Source organism: Nyctereutes procyonoides, unplaced genomic scaffold, assembly GCF_905146905.1.
Source record: "Nyctereutes procyonoides isolate TBG_1078 unplaced genomic scaffold, NYPRO_anot_genome, whole genome shotgun sequence".
Taxonomy (NCBI): Eukaryota; Metazoa; Chordata; class Mammalia; order Carnivora; family Canidae; genus Nyctereutes; species Nyctereutes procyonoides.
In genome coordinates, this window is record NW_026575036.1 from 25025903 (window position 1) to 25044107 (window position 18205).

General features: G+C 42.1%; 1 pseudogene; it reads left to right on the top strand.

The window, feature by feature from the left end:
- Positions 1 to 16792: 16792 nt before the first annotated feature.
- On the top strand, positions 16793 to 17860 carry LOC129505514 (bifunctional methylenetetrahydrofolate dehydrogenase/cyclohydrolase, mitochondrial-like; annotated as a pseudogene).
- The last annotated feature ends 345 nt before the right edge of the window (positions 17861 to 18205 follow it).

Sequence of the window (18205 nt, forward strand, 5' to 3'; positions counted from 1 at the left end):
AGCTGTAGGTAACCTTATTTATTTAGGTCCAGAAAAAGCTATAGGTGGGTTTGTTCACAAATTATTCAGCAAACATAGTTATGTCAAATAAAATAACTTAATAATTTTCATTTTTAAATGATTTTTGTCATAAATGGAGCAAAAGGTCCTGATCTCTAAAAGAAGATGTTGTCTTTAATTTTCACCAAATTGTAAGAAGCAGGAAGAAATTGGAAAATTGAAGAAATCATCAACATTATAGCAAAGAAAAAAGAGTCCCTGGTTTCTGAATATAAGTCCTTCTGTCTTAACAAACACATGTCTAAGGCCCATTTTAGAAAAGGAAGTGAGAGGGGGAGAAAAACACATTCCTTTATATTAGACGTGTGTTACATGAAAGTTCACCTACTCTGTCCCCCTTTTGAGCTTCCACAATACATAATTTATGGGGAAGGGGCAGCATCAGTTTGAAATATATTTAGCCACAAATACCAGGAACCCAACCAAGAGAAACTAAACACATAGACATGAATTTTCCTCACATTACCAGAAGTCCAGGGTTTTTTGGTCCAAGGTTGGGACAGCTGTTCTATGGTATCATCATAGACACCTTCCACTAGGCCATCTTTTGTGTGTGGTTTCAGTCTTCATGCTTACAAAATGGCATAAATTGTCCCACCTGAAGACATGCAGCCCAGGGGAACATGTCAGGTGGGTGCATCTAACTGTGAGATTAACCAAATCTTTCTGAGATTAAAGTAAAAGCACTTCCTAGAATCAGTGACAGAATGAAATAATAGAGCATAACTAAAACACCAGGGTCAATGCCTGCCACCCCAAAGTATTTATCATGAATTTCATAGTGACCCTTATAAAGTTCACTCCAATTTCTAAGGTGGGACTTGAACCACGTGGTCTAACTGAATCCGAAGCTCTATCCACTTCGCCACTCTGGTTCGCCACACTTACTCCTCAAGTGAATCAAGAATCCATCACTCCATTTAAAAGTCATCTAGATAAAGAAGTAGTCCCCAACATGACTCATATATTTAGTCCCTGAGATTCCCAAAGATAATAAATACCCCTCACATGTGTCAAGGTTGACAACGTGTTAGTAATACTTTCATCAGGTTAATGTCAAGCCTTAGACCAAAATCATTCTATACAAGCCTCAAAAGACATCTGTGATTAGCATCCTCCCATGTGAACTACTGAGAAAGAGTCAAATAAAGTAGCCTGTACATAATAATCAACCATTGCTACATTTCAACTTTGAGTAAGGAAGGGAAGTTGTATTTAACGATGTGAAACGTACTTTTAGTGCTTCAGCTTAAAGAGTCAGCCTGTCAAAACAACCATCCATTTTCCCCACCACTCCCCAGCCCCACTTGAAGTGGACGCTATACAGATGTTTTACAAAAAAAAAAAAGCTTCCCCTTCTCCTCTTTGTTCTCCCAGCTTACATGATTCAGGCCTCGATTTCCAAAGAAACAGCTGAGATGGGAGTTGTCCGGAGCTGAAGCTGTTCCTGGGCCTTTCCTGGGTCTGTCTCTGAAAGAGCATGCCCTTTACGTAAAGGCAGGGGCACTGGAAGCCCAAATCACTCACTCAACCTATTCCTACAGTCTCCATAGCTGAAAGCTTGCTACATTAAAAAAGAAAGAAAGAAAGAAAGAAAGAAAGAAAGAAAGAAAGAAAGAAAGAAAGAAAGAAAGAAAGAAAGAAGAAAGAAAGAAAGAAAGAAAGAAAGAAAGAAAGAAAGAAAGAAAGAAAGAAAGAAAGAAAGAAGAAGAAAGAAAGAAAGAAAGAAAGAAAGAAAGAAAGAAAGAAAGAAAGAAAGAAAGAAAGAAAGAAAGAAAACAAGATCAGCAAACAAAAATTGAGGGCATGTTTATTGTCAGCTGTTACTGAAACTGTCCCCCTCACGTTAAGAAGAGCCCTACTTAAAAAAAAAAGAAAGAAAGAAAAGCCCTACTTAAAGCTGGAGACCTAGGTACCCTTACCCAGAGATGTGCACGAGTCAGCAGACAGCATCCTGACCACAAGCTAAATATCCTTTTCAATGCAGCCAGACACAGTTGGCTTTAAAAAACGATTGACTGGGTCATGGGCACTGGGGGGCACTTGAGAGGATGAGCACTGGATGTTATACTCTGTGTTGGTAAATCGAACTCCAATAAAAAATATACCAAAAAAATTTTTTAAATTAAAAAACAAAAAACCCAATTGAGAAGCAGCATGTCTTAATGAGGCCTCTCTGCCGGGATGTAGAATTCTGATGGGAGGAAGAAGCCAGGAAGACAGGAAGGCAGGCAAGCTGTTACTATTTGTTGACTACTTCTTGAACCCGTTTGCGTGTCCATCTGACCCTCACAGTGGGCATGGGGCAAACTCGGGGTTCTCTGATCCAGACTCATGCCTTTTCAACCACACTCAAGTAAATTATTATGGTTTTAATGAATAATTTTATTTTTTTAAGATTTATCTATTTATTTATGATAGACATAGAGAGAGAGAGAGAGAGAGAGAGAGAGAGAGGCAGAGACACAGGAGGAGAGAGAAGCAGGCTCCATGCCGGGAGCCTGACGTGGGACTCGATCCCGGGACTCCAGGATTGTGCTCTGGGCCAAGGCAGGCACTAAACTGCTGAACCGCCCAGGGATCCCCTTAATGAATAATTTTAATTCTAAATAAATTAATAAATATTTACTCCCCCAGACCTAATATTGTTAAATAAAATAGGAAAGGTGAGCCCCCTCACAACACTTAGTACTACATCTTTCCCAAGGAACGAGGACCAACCTAGGCCAATATGGGTCCTAGGGGGACTTAATTTGTAATCTTTTTTAAGCTGAAGACCTATGCACCACCCCCCAATAAGGGAGATATGACAGGCAAAGACTGCTAGTTGTCACCCAATATCTCATCCTTCTTTGATAGCAGAACCCTAATTTTTGCTAAACACATTACCACCCAGCTAAGATTACATTGTGTTTTTGTTTGGTCTCCCTAGCTGTGGTCATGTGACTACTTTTTTTGGGCAATGAGAGGTAACAAGCATTATGTGCTGTTTCCAAGGAGTCTCCTCTCTAAAAAGAAGACCAGACTTTCTCTCTCCCTTTGTCGGTCCCACTGCCTGGAACCAAGATGTGATGGCTGAAGTTCTGGCAGCCATTTTCTACCATGAGAACGAACGCCAAACCCTAGGGATAGTGAAGGAGGGCTAATAGGAAACTTGCTATTTTTAGACTCCTTGTACACAAGGAAATAAAATCAGGAATGTTGAAGTCACTATTGTTTGGGTGGGAATTATTCATCTTTGGAATGTCAGCATCTTAAACGCTATCTCATTAAAATCTCTAACAAATTGAGAACACAGAAAAACCTGGCTGTGATTTATGTATCAGTGGGCAGCACAAGCTGGGGAGAGGGACCTGGGGAGGTACTCTGGATAATAAAATAGCACCCGGAGTAGTCAGCTGGTGCAGCCCACTGCGGAGGAGCTGCTATTCCCTGCCCTGTGGCTCCCTGTGGCAGGTCACATTGCATCATGAAATGCAACGTGAAATCCCTGATGGAATCTTGAGTGGGGGGAGAAAAATTAAGTTATAAAGGGTTGGAGGAGGGAGACAATTAAGGAAATTAGAATATGGATTGTGTCTCAAATAATGTTAGGTATCAGTGTTAATTTTCAATAGCGATAATGATTGGGAACTCTGGGTAAAAGAATTCTAGGTATTTACTATATTATTCTTTCAATTTTTCTGTGGTTCACAATTTTTTCAACAAAGAAAAAAAAAGCTGGAGGTTCGGAGGAAAGAAGAGAAGAGAAGGGACTGAGGTCCCATGTTAAGAATCAATCTGTCATCTTACTGTTTGGGGAGAAACTATGATTTCAGATCTTTGATACTGGTCACTGCCCAAGTCAAGCCCTTTTTTTAAAAGATTTTATTTATGTATCTATTTATTTATTCAGAAAGACAGTGTGAGCTGGGGGAGAGGCAGAAAAAGGATAGAATCCCAAGCAGACTGCACAGAGTGCACAGCCTGTCGCGGGGCTCGATCTCACGACCCTGAGATCATGACCTGAGTGGAAATCAAGAGTCAGACACTTAACTGACTGAGGCATCCAGGCACCTGTCGGGAACTTTTTCAAAAGTTTGAAATTATTCAAAACTGATGTGAACCCCTATGGAAAGCATTCATCCGGGTTACATTTATTTATTAGCAGCTACTGTGGATTATCCTCTGTGCCTGTTGTGGAAGAAATAAGAGAAAGGAGACGGAGCTTCTGTCCTTATAAACACAGTGGCCAGCGGAGGAAACAAACATTGAAGTAGAAAGCATTTTCTGACAGCATGGTGAGCTGAGGTACATTACTCTTGCCTTCAGCTCCCAGAAGATTCTCAAAGATCCTTTGGGTTAGGAATGGAAACGGGAGGGGCAGACCAGGAGCAGAGAGCCAGCAAGCGAACCACCTCGCGTGGGGTATTGCCGAGTCCATGGTTGGGCAAACAGCCTATGCGCATTTCAGGAATGGGTGGCCTTAAACAGCCCCTGTCTTGCTGAAGAGCTCACTTTCTTCTGGAACACCTGGGAGCTGAGAGACGAGTCCCCTACAGTTGCTCATTGTGAAAAGCAGGCATCAACAGAGACCAGCGGAGCAGGCCAGCTGTCTGGCAAGCTGAGGCACACGGCAACTGAAGAAGGACGGAGCTGCCGTGCAAAGGTGCCCCAGGAAGACTTCCAACCAGAGAAGGAGCAGTTCCAGAATGAACCATGTCCCAATTCTGAGAGACTGTTAGAAAATTTGTTCAGAGCGAAGAGAAGAGCCAGAAGCCTTTAAATGGGCCTAGACTCTTTGGAGTCCCTAAACTTCATTTTAATTCATACAGTATCCACTTCTTCTTGTATCTTCTAGAAACTAGCTTTGTAAGCAATGTGATTCTATGTTAACAATGAGAGGATTTTCGGAACCCGTATTTGCCAAAGTATTCTTGAGCCATTAATGGGTTTTATGGGGGAGAAAATTGTTACGTGCTCAAGAAAATTTGAGAAATACCAGATTAAAGAAAGACATAGAAGTTTATTTACTTTTCAGAGTCCTCGATGTGCTAATATTCACTTTGAATCTCTGAGAATACCCTGCGCAGCATTTCCCAAAGCTCTTTCACTCTGGAATTCTTTTATCACAGAGCACCTCATAAAATTAATGCTCTTTCTTTTAGGTCACTGATTCTGTTGTAACTTATCTTGGTAACCTACCTAGGTATCCAATCTGTCCTAGATCACTGGCCTTCCCTTGCCTGTGCATCGAACCCCAGCTGGGGTGTGTAGTCAGAAGGCATCACTGTAAATTCACCCTTTGTTTTCCTGGCCTCCCTACCCTATTTGTTCAAACACTTAGAAATGGCCTGAAAATTTAAAAAGAAAACCAAAAGAACATTGTCAGATGCAAAAACAAGAATAACGCCTCTGAAGGCACGAAGTGGAGCCAAAAGCCAAAGTGCTATGCAGGAAGACAATCACAGACCTGCCGGGCTCTGTTTCCAGAGCAATCCGAACAGCCGGTCCCATGGGATCAGAGACTATAACAGTGTCTCATTCAAGGGAGGGACCTGGAGCCGGACTTGCCTCTTAAAACTCAGGGGCTGTGGTAGGGCCATGCCAACCGTTAGCTGCCACCAGCCGTTACTAGGCCACACTCCTAGGCAGACAGCAGCAGCAACAGTCAGGACCTGGCTCAAGCTTCACTTCCCGCTGGGGCCAGCTCTGCAATCCAAGAACTGCATGGAGCTGCAATCCTACAATAGCACCCCCCACCCCATGGGAAGAGAGCCCTGAGCTGACACAGTAAACAACTAGGGGTGGAGAGGAGAGGGGTGGTGAGCACAGAGAAAGAGAGGAGAAAGAGCTCCCCAACAATGCTCTATCCTCACACTCCCACCCAGCACTGGAGACCCTCCAGCCCCATCCATTCCTCAAGCCCTAGCTCAAAGGTCACTCTCTTAGTGACTCTTACTTGGTTCCTCCAATCAGAATTGTCACTCCCCCTCTGTGCTGCCACCCTTACCACTCAGGACTATGGTCCCTAGGACTCAGCCCCGTCTTTGGCTGCAGGTCTGAATTTCCCCGCAGCCAGCAGCACCATGTGGGAAAGGACTGTGTCCAGTGTGCCCTGTGTCCCAACTCAGCACGGTGGCTGCCAGGAGGACACACCACCGAAGCCCGCTGCATCCATGAAGCCTTTCATCTCAAACCTGTTAGGGTAAGCCAGCTATCTGGAATGAGATTTGGGTATTATCTCTGAGTGGGCCTTTAGGCTACGTCACTGAGCACCTCTTTTACGTATAGAGTGACAGCCAGATCACACACCATTCCAGAACCCTGAAAATGGAATGAGGCAGAGGCATTGATGGCAAAAAAACATGCTGCATAGACGTGCGAGCTCCTATGCATTTTTTAAAAATAGCTTTTAAAATTTATTCACCTGCTCTAAAATTCATCCACTTAAAGTGCACAGTTCAGTGACTTTTAGCTTATTTGACGTTCTGCGTCTATCACCGAAATCCGGTTTTAGAACATCTGTGTCACCTCCAAACGAAACCCTATACCCATTAGCCAGCACTCAGCCTTCTCCCCCACCTTCCTCCTATCCCCAAGCCTTGGCAAATACTAATCTACTTTCTGTTTCTATACATTTGCCAATTCTGAACATTTCATGTAAATGAGATCATGCAATGTGTGGTCTTTTATGACCACTTCTTCCACTTAGCGTAATGTGTTCCAGGTTCATCCATGTCATAGCACGTATCAGTACTTCATTCTTTTTACGGCTGAATAATAGTCCATTGTATGGATATACCACATTTTGTTTATTCTGATAGAAATTTGGGTGGGTTGTTTTTATTTTCTGGCTATTATGAATAATGCTGCTTTGAACAGGGATGTACAAATTTTTGTCTGGACACACATTTTTATTTCTCTTGGGTATACACCTAGGACTGGAACTGCTGGGTTATATGATAACTCTGTGTTTAATCTTTTGAGGAAATCCTAAACTGTTTTCAAAAGTGGCCATGCTATTTCACATTCCCACCAGCCATGTATGAGCATTCCAATTTCTACACATCCTTCTAAACACTTGTTTTCTGTCTTTGGTTATAGCCATGCTACCAGATGTGAAGTGCTATGTCATTATGGTTTAATTTCCATAATGACTAGTCATGTGGAACATCTCTCCTTGTCCTTATTGGCCATTTGTAAATTTTCTTTGGAGAAATGTCTTTTCAAGGCCTTTGTCCATTTTTATATTGAGTTTTTTCCATTTTTATTAGACTTGGAAGTTATTTTATATGTGGTGAATAAAAGTCTCTTATCAGAAATACGATTGCAAGTATTTTCTCACATTCTACAGTTTTTCCTTTTACTTTCTTAATGGTGTCCTTTAAAGCACAAATGTTTATAATTTTGATGAAATCCTATTTATTTTTCTTTTGTCACTTGTGCTTTTGATTTTTTTGTCTATGAAACAGTTATCAGGGGGCACCTGAATGGCTCAATCAATTAAGCATCCAACTCTTGATTTCAACTCAGGTCTTGATCTCAGAGTCCTGGGATCAAGCCCTACATCAGGCTCTGCACTCAGCTTGGAGTCAGCTTGGGATTCTCTCTCTCTTCCACTGCCTCTCCTTCCCTCACTCATCTCATGCTCTCACTCTTTTTCTCTCTCTCTAAAATGAATAAATAAGTTTTTTTTATATAGGTTTTTTTTAAAAAAAAAAAAAAAGGAAGAAACAGTTGCCTAATTGAAGGTCATAAAGATTTGTTCCCATATTTTTTCCAGATTTATAGCTTTAGCTCTTCTATCATCCATTTTGAATTAATCTGTGTGTGTGGTGTGAGGTAGGACTCTAAAATCATTATTTTGTATGTGCATATCCATTTGTCCCAGTACCATTTCTTGAAAAGACCATTCTTTGTGTAATTATCCGGGTGCATTATTAAAAAATCAGTTGAACATAAATATGAGAGTCTATTTCTGAGCCCTCAAGTATCCCACTTACTTATATGTCTATACTTATGCCAGTCATACTCTGTCTTGACTACTACAGGTTTGTAGTACCTTCTTCAATCTGGAAATTAATCCTTTAACTTTGCTCTTCTATTTCAAGATGGTTTGATCTAATCTGAGTCTACTGCATTTCCATATAATTTTAGGATCTGCTTGTCAATTTCTACAAAAAAAAAAAAAGGTCCACTGTGATTTGATAAAGATTCTAAGGATTATGTTGAATCTGTAGAACAGTTTGGGTGGTATTGCCATCTCAACAATGTTAAGTCTTCTCATTAATGAACATGATGTCTTTCCATTTACTTAGATCTTTGTTTTCTTTCAATAGTGTTTTACAATTTTTATTTATACAAGTCTTAGATTTCTTATGTTAAATATATAAGTATTCTATTCTTGTCATTGCTATTGTCAATGGAATTGTTTTCTTAATTTCATTTTCTGATTATCCATTGCAAGTGTATAGAAACACAACTGATATTTGTACATTGACCTGGCATCTTGCTAAACTCATTTATTAGTTCTAATAATTTTTTAGTAGATTCCTTAGGATTTTCTTTATGGAAAATCAGATCCTCTATAAGTAGAATATCTTATTTCTTCCTTTACAATCTGTATGCCTTTTATTTTTTTTCTTCCCTAACTCTAGCTAGAATCTTCACTACAATGTTGAATGGAAGAGGTAAGAGTGGGCATCTTTGTTTTGTTTACGACGTTAGAGGGGGAACAGTCAGTCTTTCACAAATAAGTATGACGTTTATCAAGGGTTTTTCATAGTAGGTTAAGGAAATTTCCTTCTTGTGTCTAGTTTGTTGAGTGTTTTTATCATGACAGTGTTGGATTTTGTAAAATGTTTTGTCAATATCCTATGTGTTTTTGTATCACATATTTATTGCTGTGTAACAAATAACCGAAAACTTAGTGACTTAAAACAACATTCGTTTTACTGACTCTCGATTCAGTAGGTCAGCAATGTGGGCCAGACTCAGCTAGATTATTCTTCTCTTGGTCTTGCCGGGATAGTCTCAGATGGCCTCCCTGAGATGTCTGACATTTGGTGCTGGCTGTCAGCAGGGTCTCTTTTCATGTGATCTGTCATTTTCCTGGTGACTCGAGCAAACTTCTTTACACGGCAGTGTCAGGGCAATGATGCAAGAAAATGAGAGCAGAAGTTGCAAGTCCTCTTGATGCCTTGCTTGGAAATCACACTGTTCTATTTGCCAAAGCTAGTTGCAAAGTATAGCCCAGATTCAAGGACTGGTGTACTAGGCTCCACCTCCTCTTGGGAGGAATAGCATTTAATCCACCAAACCCACCAAAGGTCTTATATTCCCTCCTACTGAGAGTCTGTTACATCTTCCCATAATCTTCCTTCCCCATTCTTCTTTCCTTGAAATTCCAGGCACAGAATTTTCTTGGGTAGATAAGAACCAATAAAGATCATTTGTTCTGTGGTTTATAACCTTCTCCTCAAGGGAGAGAAAGAAACTAAATAAATTTCACTCTCCGAAGATAAGTAGAAATGTCAGATCAGGGCAACGATGAAGTGCAATGTACTGTTTGATACCAGCTCCTATAAATGCAATGGAAAAGCATAATCTGGAAGACTGTAAACAGAATTCAGTTTTTTCTGTTTTCTTTTCAGAGCCTGGTATTTCTCCTAACTAATTACATTTACATGATTTGTTTGTTAATTGTTTAGAAGCAGCTGGTCCAAAATAAATAGAGACAATGATAGTAATTTGCATATGTTTTTTTATTATAATTAAAGTTCCAGACACAAGTTTGAGCCCTTACAATGTAGAGCAGTTATGTAACACTGTGTTTTGCAGAATGCGCCCATGAAAAGCAAAGAATGTTGACACATTGGATTTATTCAATTGCCTAACACCTTAAAGTTAACTGGAATTTTCAGCACTCCATTGTGGAAAAAAAAGAGAGAGAGAGAGAGAAGCAAGTCATTAGAGAACATTGACAACTTGACTGACTTATTAAAAACAAAACAAAACAAAACTTCTTTTTACAAGCAGTACACGTTCAATTTCAATCTCTTGCAATTAAAGAGGAGGCACTCGGGTCTGTAAATCAAAAAAAGGTTTAATTTTAATCAGTATAAGGATGGATGAGGCATATTTAAAAGGCTTAAACATCAGAATGGAAACAAAGGGCCCTCTGGCACTCAGTTAACCAGAGAAATCAAATAATCTTGAGAGCCTTATCAGTCCAATAATGCAAGTGAGTCAGGATTTATTTTTGTTTAAAGTAGAGCCAATTTTATTGTCATTGATAACAATAGCTACCATATATTGAATATTATCACATGCTTTGGTATATTATATAAATTATTTAATCCTCACGACAGCTCTACGTATTCGTTTCCTAGGGCTGCCATAACAAAGCCCCACAGACTGGGTGGTCTTAACAAGTCAGATTTATTTTCTCACAGTTCTTGAGGCTAGAAGTCCCAGAGCAAGTGTCCACGGGGCTGGTTCCTACAGAGGGCTGTGGAGGGAAGGGGCTGCTCCCGGCCTCTCTCCTTGGCTGTGGATGCCCATCTTCTCCCAGTGTCTTCACATCATCTTCCCTGTGTATGTGTCTGTGTCCAATTTCCTCTTCATATAAGGACACCAGTCATATTGTACTAGGGCCCACCCTAATGAGCTCATTTAAACTTAATCATCCCTTTAAGTACTCTGTCTCCAAATATAGCCACATTCCGGAGATGCTATCTCCCAACAATACTGGGGAGGTTTCAACATATGGATTTGGAAGGAAGACACAATGCGACCGGTAACAGATCTCTATTCCCCACTGTACAGCTGAGAAGATAGGCCCAGAAAGATTCCTACTTGTTCCAAGTCTCCAGTTAGTGGCAGTAGAGTGGAAACAAACTCACATGTGTTGAATCCCAAAGCCCCACTGTTAACCATGGCACCTCACCACTGCACTTACTAACAGATGGATGTTTTCTCATCGGTGACCCCACCAATCTCCCACACTAGCCTCCAGTTGCCCCCACCCTGCTCCCCAGGTCCAGTTGAATGGCCCAGCCAGGACTTTCCCCCATGAGGGTCTCCAAGTGGTTCCCCTCATTCCCGCCTTCACCCTCCCTGTTCCCCTCACTACCATCTCCACCTTCCAAATACTCACAAATGAGACACCCCCAGCTTTCTTTGTATCATATTTATACTTTATCTCACGAAGACTCCCTGGGCCTTCTCAACCCACTAGCCGATAAATTAGGCCAAGATAATGAACTGAGGAGAGCATTTAAGAGGTGCTTACTACACACCTGTGCCTGCCTCACAACTCACCTGCATGGTGAGCCTTTCCTGACTCTCCCAGCCTCTCCCAGCAGAATGACTTACCCATCCCGTACGCCCCACAGGGCCAGACAGGCTTTTAGAAGACACCAGCACTACTTATCGTGACTATTTATTTTCACATCTGCCTTTCCAACCAGACTGAGACAGAAACGTCTTATTCATCTCTGAACTCTTATGGCTTAGCATTTCGCCAGGTGCTCACTGGCAAGTATTCAATACCCGCTTGGCGAATGAATGAATGATTGAATCAAGTCTCTGCACATCAAAATGCTTCTTCACCCAGCTACATGCTGCCTAAAATCATAAGATTAGATCTTACGAGATTTTTCTTCTTTTGGTTTAAGAATGTGTACCTTAATCAAAAGATGAACACTTTTCAGTTGTTTAAGCCACAGTATGGAGTGATCTCCTGGGGGGGGGGGGAGGTGGACGGAGGTATTAGGAGAAATGAGGTGCCTTAATCAGGAGAGAAGATACAGGGGAAGATACAGAAGGAGAATCAGGAGAGAAGCTTTTCTCTCCAACAGCTTTTCGGAGGAGCAGCTCTGGTTGCCATAGCAACAGCAGCACTTTGTGGTACTTCCTTCCAGCTTCCTACCTGCTGGAGGAGGAACTGAAAGCCACAACCTGTTAACCCAGCGGGACATTCTCCTGGCATCTCTGGCGGGTGCAGCCAGGGGGGAGACTCGGAGAGATGGCAGCCTGCACCCAACCAGCAAGGATGGCAGGGAGACAAGCTCCAGGGTGGGGGGGGCGGGACCACGCTGCTGCCAGGAGGTGAAGGCTAACGCGTGGGCACCAGTGACACAGGGATAGGGCGGCAGCTGCCACAGTCGGCAAATAATCACAGCTGGGGCAACAGTTCTTGGAACTGATTACCCAGAGATCCTCTGACTTAATTGATTTTATACGACCTCCTGACTGCAAAATTGGGAGCCTCCAACAATAAAGGCAATTTCCAAAAGGACAGCTGCTTGCTCAAAGGGACACCCCACACGGAACTGTTTACTGGAGCCTCTAATGACTTGTTCTTCTCAACTGAGCCAGGAAATGTTTTTCTCAACAAGAAATGGGGAAAATGCCAGACCTATGAATAGGAGATTGTGCGTGAGGGTGTTGCTACAGCGTGTAATTAGTAGTCTTCCTAATCAAATCAGCAGCTTTATTGTAAGATTTGCCCATTTCTCCAGCAGAAATAGGATTTGGAAATGGTCTCCAAAGTATCATCTTTCTAGGTTCTTCTTCTTGCTCATTCTAAGTCTTCCACTAGAGAATTCTGATGTAATAATCTTGCAATGGCTATTTTGTTCATACAGATTTAAATGAACCTGGATAGGACAATCTCACTGCTCCTCTTTTTTTTTTTTTTAAAGTTCGATTTGCCAACATACAGTATAAGTCTTGAGCATAACTCAAATCAGCAGTATTTTTTTGACATGGTATAAAGAAAAGGGAGAATTAGAGGTTATCATAAATTATATTCGATACATCTATTAATCAGTTTGATTCGTGGATTGCTGTGTAACCAATAATCCAAAAATGAAGAAATAAGGAGATTGTGGATTTGGAAAAAAAAAAAAAAACATTTGAAGCTTATAAAGGTTTTCTTTTAAGAGAGGATTTTCTTTTCTGTCAACACCAAAGGGAAAACTTATCCAAACAATTCCTAGAGTTGATCACGGTTCATTGAGGAACAACACAGCAGAAACATATAATTTCATGGCGACTCCCACCAAGTACAACCTCTCATTACCAGCGACAAGCCAAATAATTTACTTAGCAACCCTGCTGCTGGCATTTAGCCTTTGTCTTTCTCACATCTGGTGCTCCGAGTATGATGCACTTAATAAACATGTGGATAAGCTGATAATTTATTTCTGGTACTATTTTTGCTTCTTTTTACACCAAACTTCATTCATGGGGTGGAAACATATTGATGGCCCCATTGTTAAGTGACCTTTCTTACTATGTTGATAGGAGATTTTGCAAAGCATGCGAATGAGGCTGGTCTTAGAAATCAAGCCTAGTATCAGCGGCAGGCTGACGTTTCATACCCCAGGCAGAAGTAAAGCAGGACGCCAAGGTGCAACGGGAGGGAAAGGCACCTCACCACGTTCCCTGAAGGCATCTCAGAGTCACAGCCACACCGGGAATTGATGTGTTTATTCCATGACCTCTAGATGACAATGTGCATTTTATTTTACCACCACACGTTAAGATGGAAAATCAAATAGAGCTAATGTGATTTGGTTTATGACATTTTTCTGCAAAAAACAGACAGATGGCTATGCCAGATAGTCACAGAACAACCGAAGACTGTTTGATACGGCTTCTAAAACAGAGAGTCATTCTGCAAAATCCAAATGGACCTTCTTTGCCTAAGGATGTCATCCATGCATCCATGTGGCCGCCTTTGACTCCATGAGGGGACAGGATGCACCAGCGGTCACTCTTCAGAAGACAAGAGCTCAGCTCCTTGAGGGGAAGGCAGGTAGATAGATTCAGGAATATGCTATGATAGACAAACACCTAGACCAGGAATAAGAAGCAGCCGGATTCTACTCCTAGCTCTGCCACCAACAAACTGTCACGTAACCTCACTCTGAGTCTCTCTATCAGTTAGCTGTCGCCACAGAGCAAGCCACCCAGAACGTAATGGCCAAAACAACAACCACTTATGATTTCCCACAAGTCTATGGCTGGGTGGTTCTGCTGATCTGAAAGAGGCTCAGCTGAGCTCAGCTGGGGTCCATTGGCAGAGCATCTGGGGGCAGCATGGCTTCAGCTCTGACACATTGGTTCTGCTTCAGGAGGTTCATCTCAGCCTCCTCCAGGCTAACTCAGAATTGGTCTTATGGTGGGGGACAAGGGAGAAACAGGGGAAGAGAGGAGGGGAGAAGGGGAGAGGAAGGAAGAGAGGGGACAAGAGAAAGAGAGGAAGGAAGGGAGGGAGAGAGGGAAAGAAAGAGGCAGGCAGAGAGAGAACATGGTCTCTTGAAAGAACTGGCCATCTAACACTTCTACCACATTCTTTTTTTTTTTTAAGATTTTATTCATTTATTCATGAGAGACACAGAGAGAAAGAGGGGGAGAGGAGGAGAGGCAGAGACACAGGGAGAAGGCAGGCCCCATGCAAGCAGCCCGACATGGGACTTGATCCCGGGACTCCAGGATCACACCCTAGGCCAAAGGCAGGCGCTGAACCGCTGAGCCACCCAGGGATCCCCTCTACCATATTCTCATGTGCCCTTTACCCAAGTTTGTTTTGAGAATAAGCGAGTGGATCTTTGTGTAGAATTTACACAGTAAGTTGTGAAATATCTTAGATATAATAAGGCATCCAATACGTCCTTAGTGCTGTCCTGCATAGGATACACGGACTTCTATCCTCATGAGACATGAATTCAGTAATGACATCTAGAGGCAGGAAATGTCACAGGAGATATGTAGGTTTGCTGTGTTGCACAAAGCTTTGTGCTGGCTTGTACACGGACGCATCCACAAGAATACCAGCGTGCCATCAACGCAAACAATGAATAAGAACTGAGAAGACCACAACTGATAGTAGGAAATCAAGACCCAGGGTGAGGAGTGGTAAGGGACCCTAACCCTAATACACAAGCCCTAAGGACAATATCATGACTATAGCTGAGTCTTATATTTAGTTCTGTGTTTCCTAGAAGCAAAGTAAACAAAAAAAAAAATGTGTTTCCTCGAGTATGGTGTGCAAGTTGATCTGTGAAGGCACAAGCCTGCCAGCACCCTCCTCCTCCCCACCCTCTGTGTGCTGGTTGCTGAGAAGCCTGTCAGCAGGTGGAGGGCAATGCACTTTCCTGTCCATGGTGTCCCTGGGCTGCACTGAATGCTGGGCATGGCAGGGGGGTGAGCCGGGGGCACTCTGGGCTCTCAGCTGCGAGGTGCAGACTGTGGTCAGAAGAACAGGGCTTTTTGAGATGGATTTTTCCATTCATGCCAGTGACACAATGGTTCCTTTTTAAATAAATTTAACTTATAAGTCAATACAGATATCAATATTAAGAATACAGAAAATGTGCGATGCGTGGTGGCTCAGAGGTTGAGCTTCTGCCTTCAACTCAGGTCGTGATCCCGGGGTCTGGGATCGAGTCCCACATGGGACTCCCTGCAAGGAACCTGCTTGTCCCTCTGCCTGTGTCTCTGCCTCTCTCTCTGTGTCTCTCATGAATAAATAAATAAAATCTTTTTAAAAACAGAAATACAGAAAATAGATAGGTAAGGCAAACTCGTGAAGTTATTACGTAAACACCTGACATCTGAGAAGCAGCTTTCTGGGACATCCATTTATGAGCAGCACTGGGAAGTTCCCAGTGAACTTTTCAGGACGAGGTAGTAGCAAATATGTCTCTGACTAGAGTCTGTGCACTCTGGGGGCCCTGTAACACAGTGGGCATGTATTTCTGTATTTATAAGAAGCAACACGAAATGAGTCCAATTTTCCTACTATTTAAACATTCTGATTGATGCAGGCACCTCACCTGCTTGGTCAGCCCAAAGCATCCTCCTGTGGTTCTTTAGGTCTCTGAGAGGAAAAGTGGAAGTTCCCTAAGCAAGGAGTTGATGCATTTTTGTTGTTGTTGTTCACTTTCATCGAATGGCCACATGTTGGAGTCCAGATGTGTCTCAGTGGATGTGTGGCATGTGGCATCTGGTTCCAACTAAACTACCTCTCACACAATGGAGAGGAGTAAACACAAATCCCCCTAGTAATAAGCACAACCAAACAAAAGAAAATGGCACAGTCTGTACATCTCTGATTCTTAGGACATGCAAGCTTTTTATCAGCCACATTATGAGGTAAAGCAAGGTTCCGGGCTATTTGACCAAAAGTCGACCTCCAAACTTAAACTTAATAGAAAGACTACTTAAAATGTGGATTTACCTCCCCTCTTGTTAATTATGAACCTTGTCTTGAGTTTGTGTGGTGCCTGTTTTATTAGCCAAAGGGGGAACATGAAGCCATCAGGATTAACAAGGCGTTTTTAAAAGGAATGAGCTTTGAATGTCAATTCATCATCATAATTGAGTGATATTGTTCTAGTAATGAATAAAATCAGAAAAGAAGTCACTGACTTTTATCTGTATGTCACCCTTTTAAATTGCTCTTTTATGCATGCTTTCTAATATAGATAACATATTGATATACTGGCATGGGTATATAATTTATAAATAAATCCATATGGGTTGGGAGAGCGTGCCGATACATTTTTTTCATTAATGAGGGATATAATTAAAACAGTTGGGATACTGCTGCTTTAATTTAAAATTAGATTATTAAACTTATCATTACATTTGGAGAACAGCCACATAATAATTATTTTCATTGTAAAGTAGTCGACTGAAGACTAGTCTCGCCTGGTGCGGACACTTGGGACAGGGGATGACCGCTGCTTCCATCGTGTCCACATCAGCCACCGGGCTGCCCTGGCCCTTGAAGAGCTGCCACCTCCGCCATTGCTCCTTCTGCCACTTGGCAGTTCCAAATGAAGCTGGTGTCATTTCTGGAAGGAAACTTGCCCAGCAGATCAAGCAGGAAGTGTGGTAGGAGATGGATGAATGGCTGGCACTGGGCAACAAGTGGCCAAAGTGATTGTGAGCGTGGTTCTGGTTGGTGAGAATCCTGCAAGTCACTCCTACACCCTCAACAAAACCAGGTGGCTGCAGATGTGGGAACCACCAAACCATTGTGAAATTAGCTTTAGTTTCAGAAGAAGAGCTGTGGAATTTAATCAATAAACCGAATAAGGATAATACAAGTGGCCTCCTTGTTCAGCTGCGTCTCCCAGAGCACACTGATGAGGGCGAGATCTGTAATGCTGTATCTATAATGCGATAATCCTCCAGACAAGGATGTTGATGGCTTTCATGTCATTCAAGTAGGGCGAATGTGTTTGGATCAGTATTCCATATTACCAGCTATCCCACGGGGGTCTGGGAAATAATTAAGCAAATTAGCATTCCAACCCTAGGGAAGAATGTGGTTGCTGCTGGAAGGTAAAAAATGTTGGAATGCCCATTGCAATGATCCTACACACAGATGGGGCGCAGGAACGCCCTGGAGGCAATGCCTCCCAAAGAAGACCTGAAGAAAAATACCGTTCTTGCAGATATTGTGGTCTCTGCTGCAGGCAGTCCAAATCTAATCACAGCAGATATGATCAAGGAGGGAGGAGCAGTCACCAGTGTGGAAATAAATAGACTTCAAGATTCCATATCTGCTAGTTAGTTGGAGATGTGGATTTTGAAGGAGTCAAAAAGAAAGCCAGTGACATAACTCCAGTCCTGGGGGTGTTGGTCCCAGTATAGTGGTGATGCTAATGAAGAATACCATTATCACTGCAAAAAAACAAACAAACAGAAAACAAAAAACAAAACAAAAAAAATTGTGCTGAGGCTTAAAGAGTAAGAATTATTGAAACCTAGGGAGCTTGGAATAGCAACTAATTAATTGAGTTTTCCGCCATGAACCACACTCCAAGCTAGTTCAAGAGGCAAAACAGACCAATAGAAATGCAATATTTTCTATTTATTTTACTTAAATGGTTTTAAATAGTCTAAAATGGTTTGTATTTCAAATCAAAACCACAAGTAGATACCACCTCACACCAGTGAGAATGGCTAAAATTAACCACATAGGACACAATTAATGTTGGCGAGGATGTGGAGAAAGGGGAACCCTCTTGCACTGTTGGTGGGAATGAAAGCTGGTGCAGCCACTCTGGAAAACAGTGTGGAGGTTCCTCAAGAAGTTAAAGATAGAGCTACTCTATGGCCCAGCAATTGCAGTACCGGG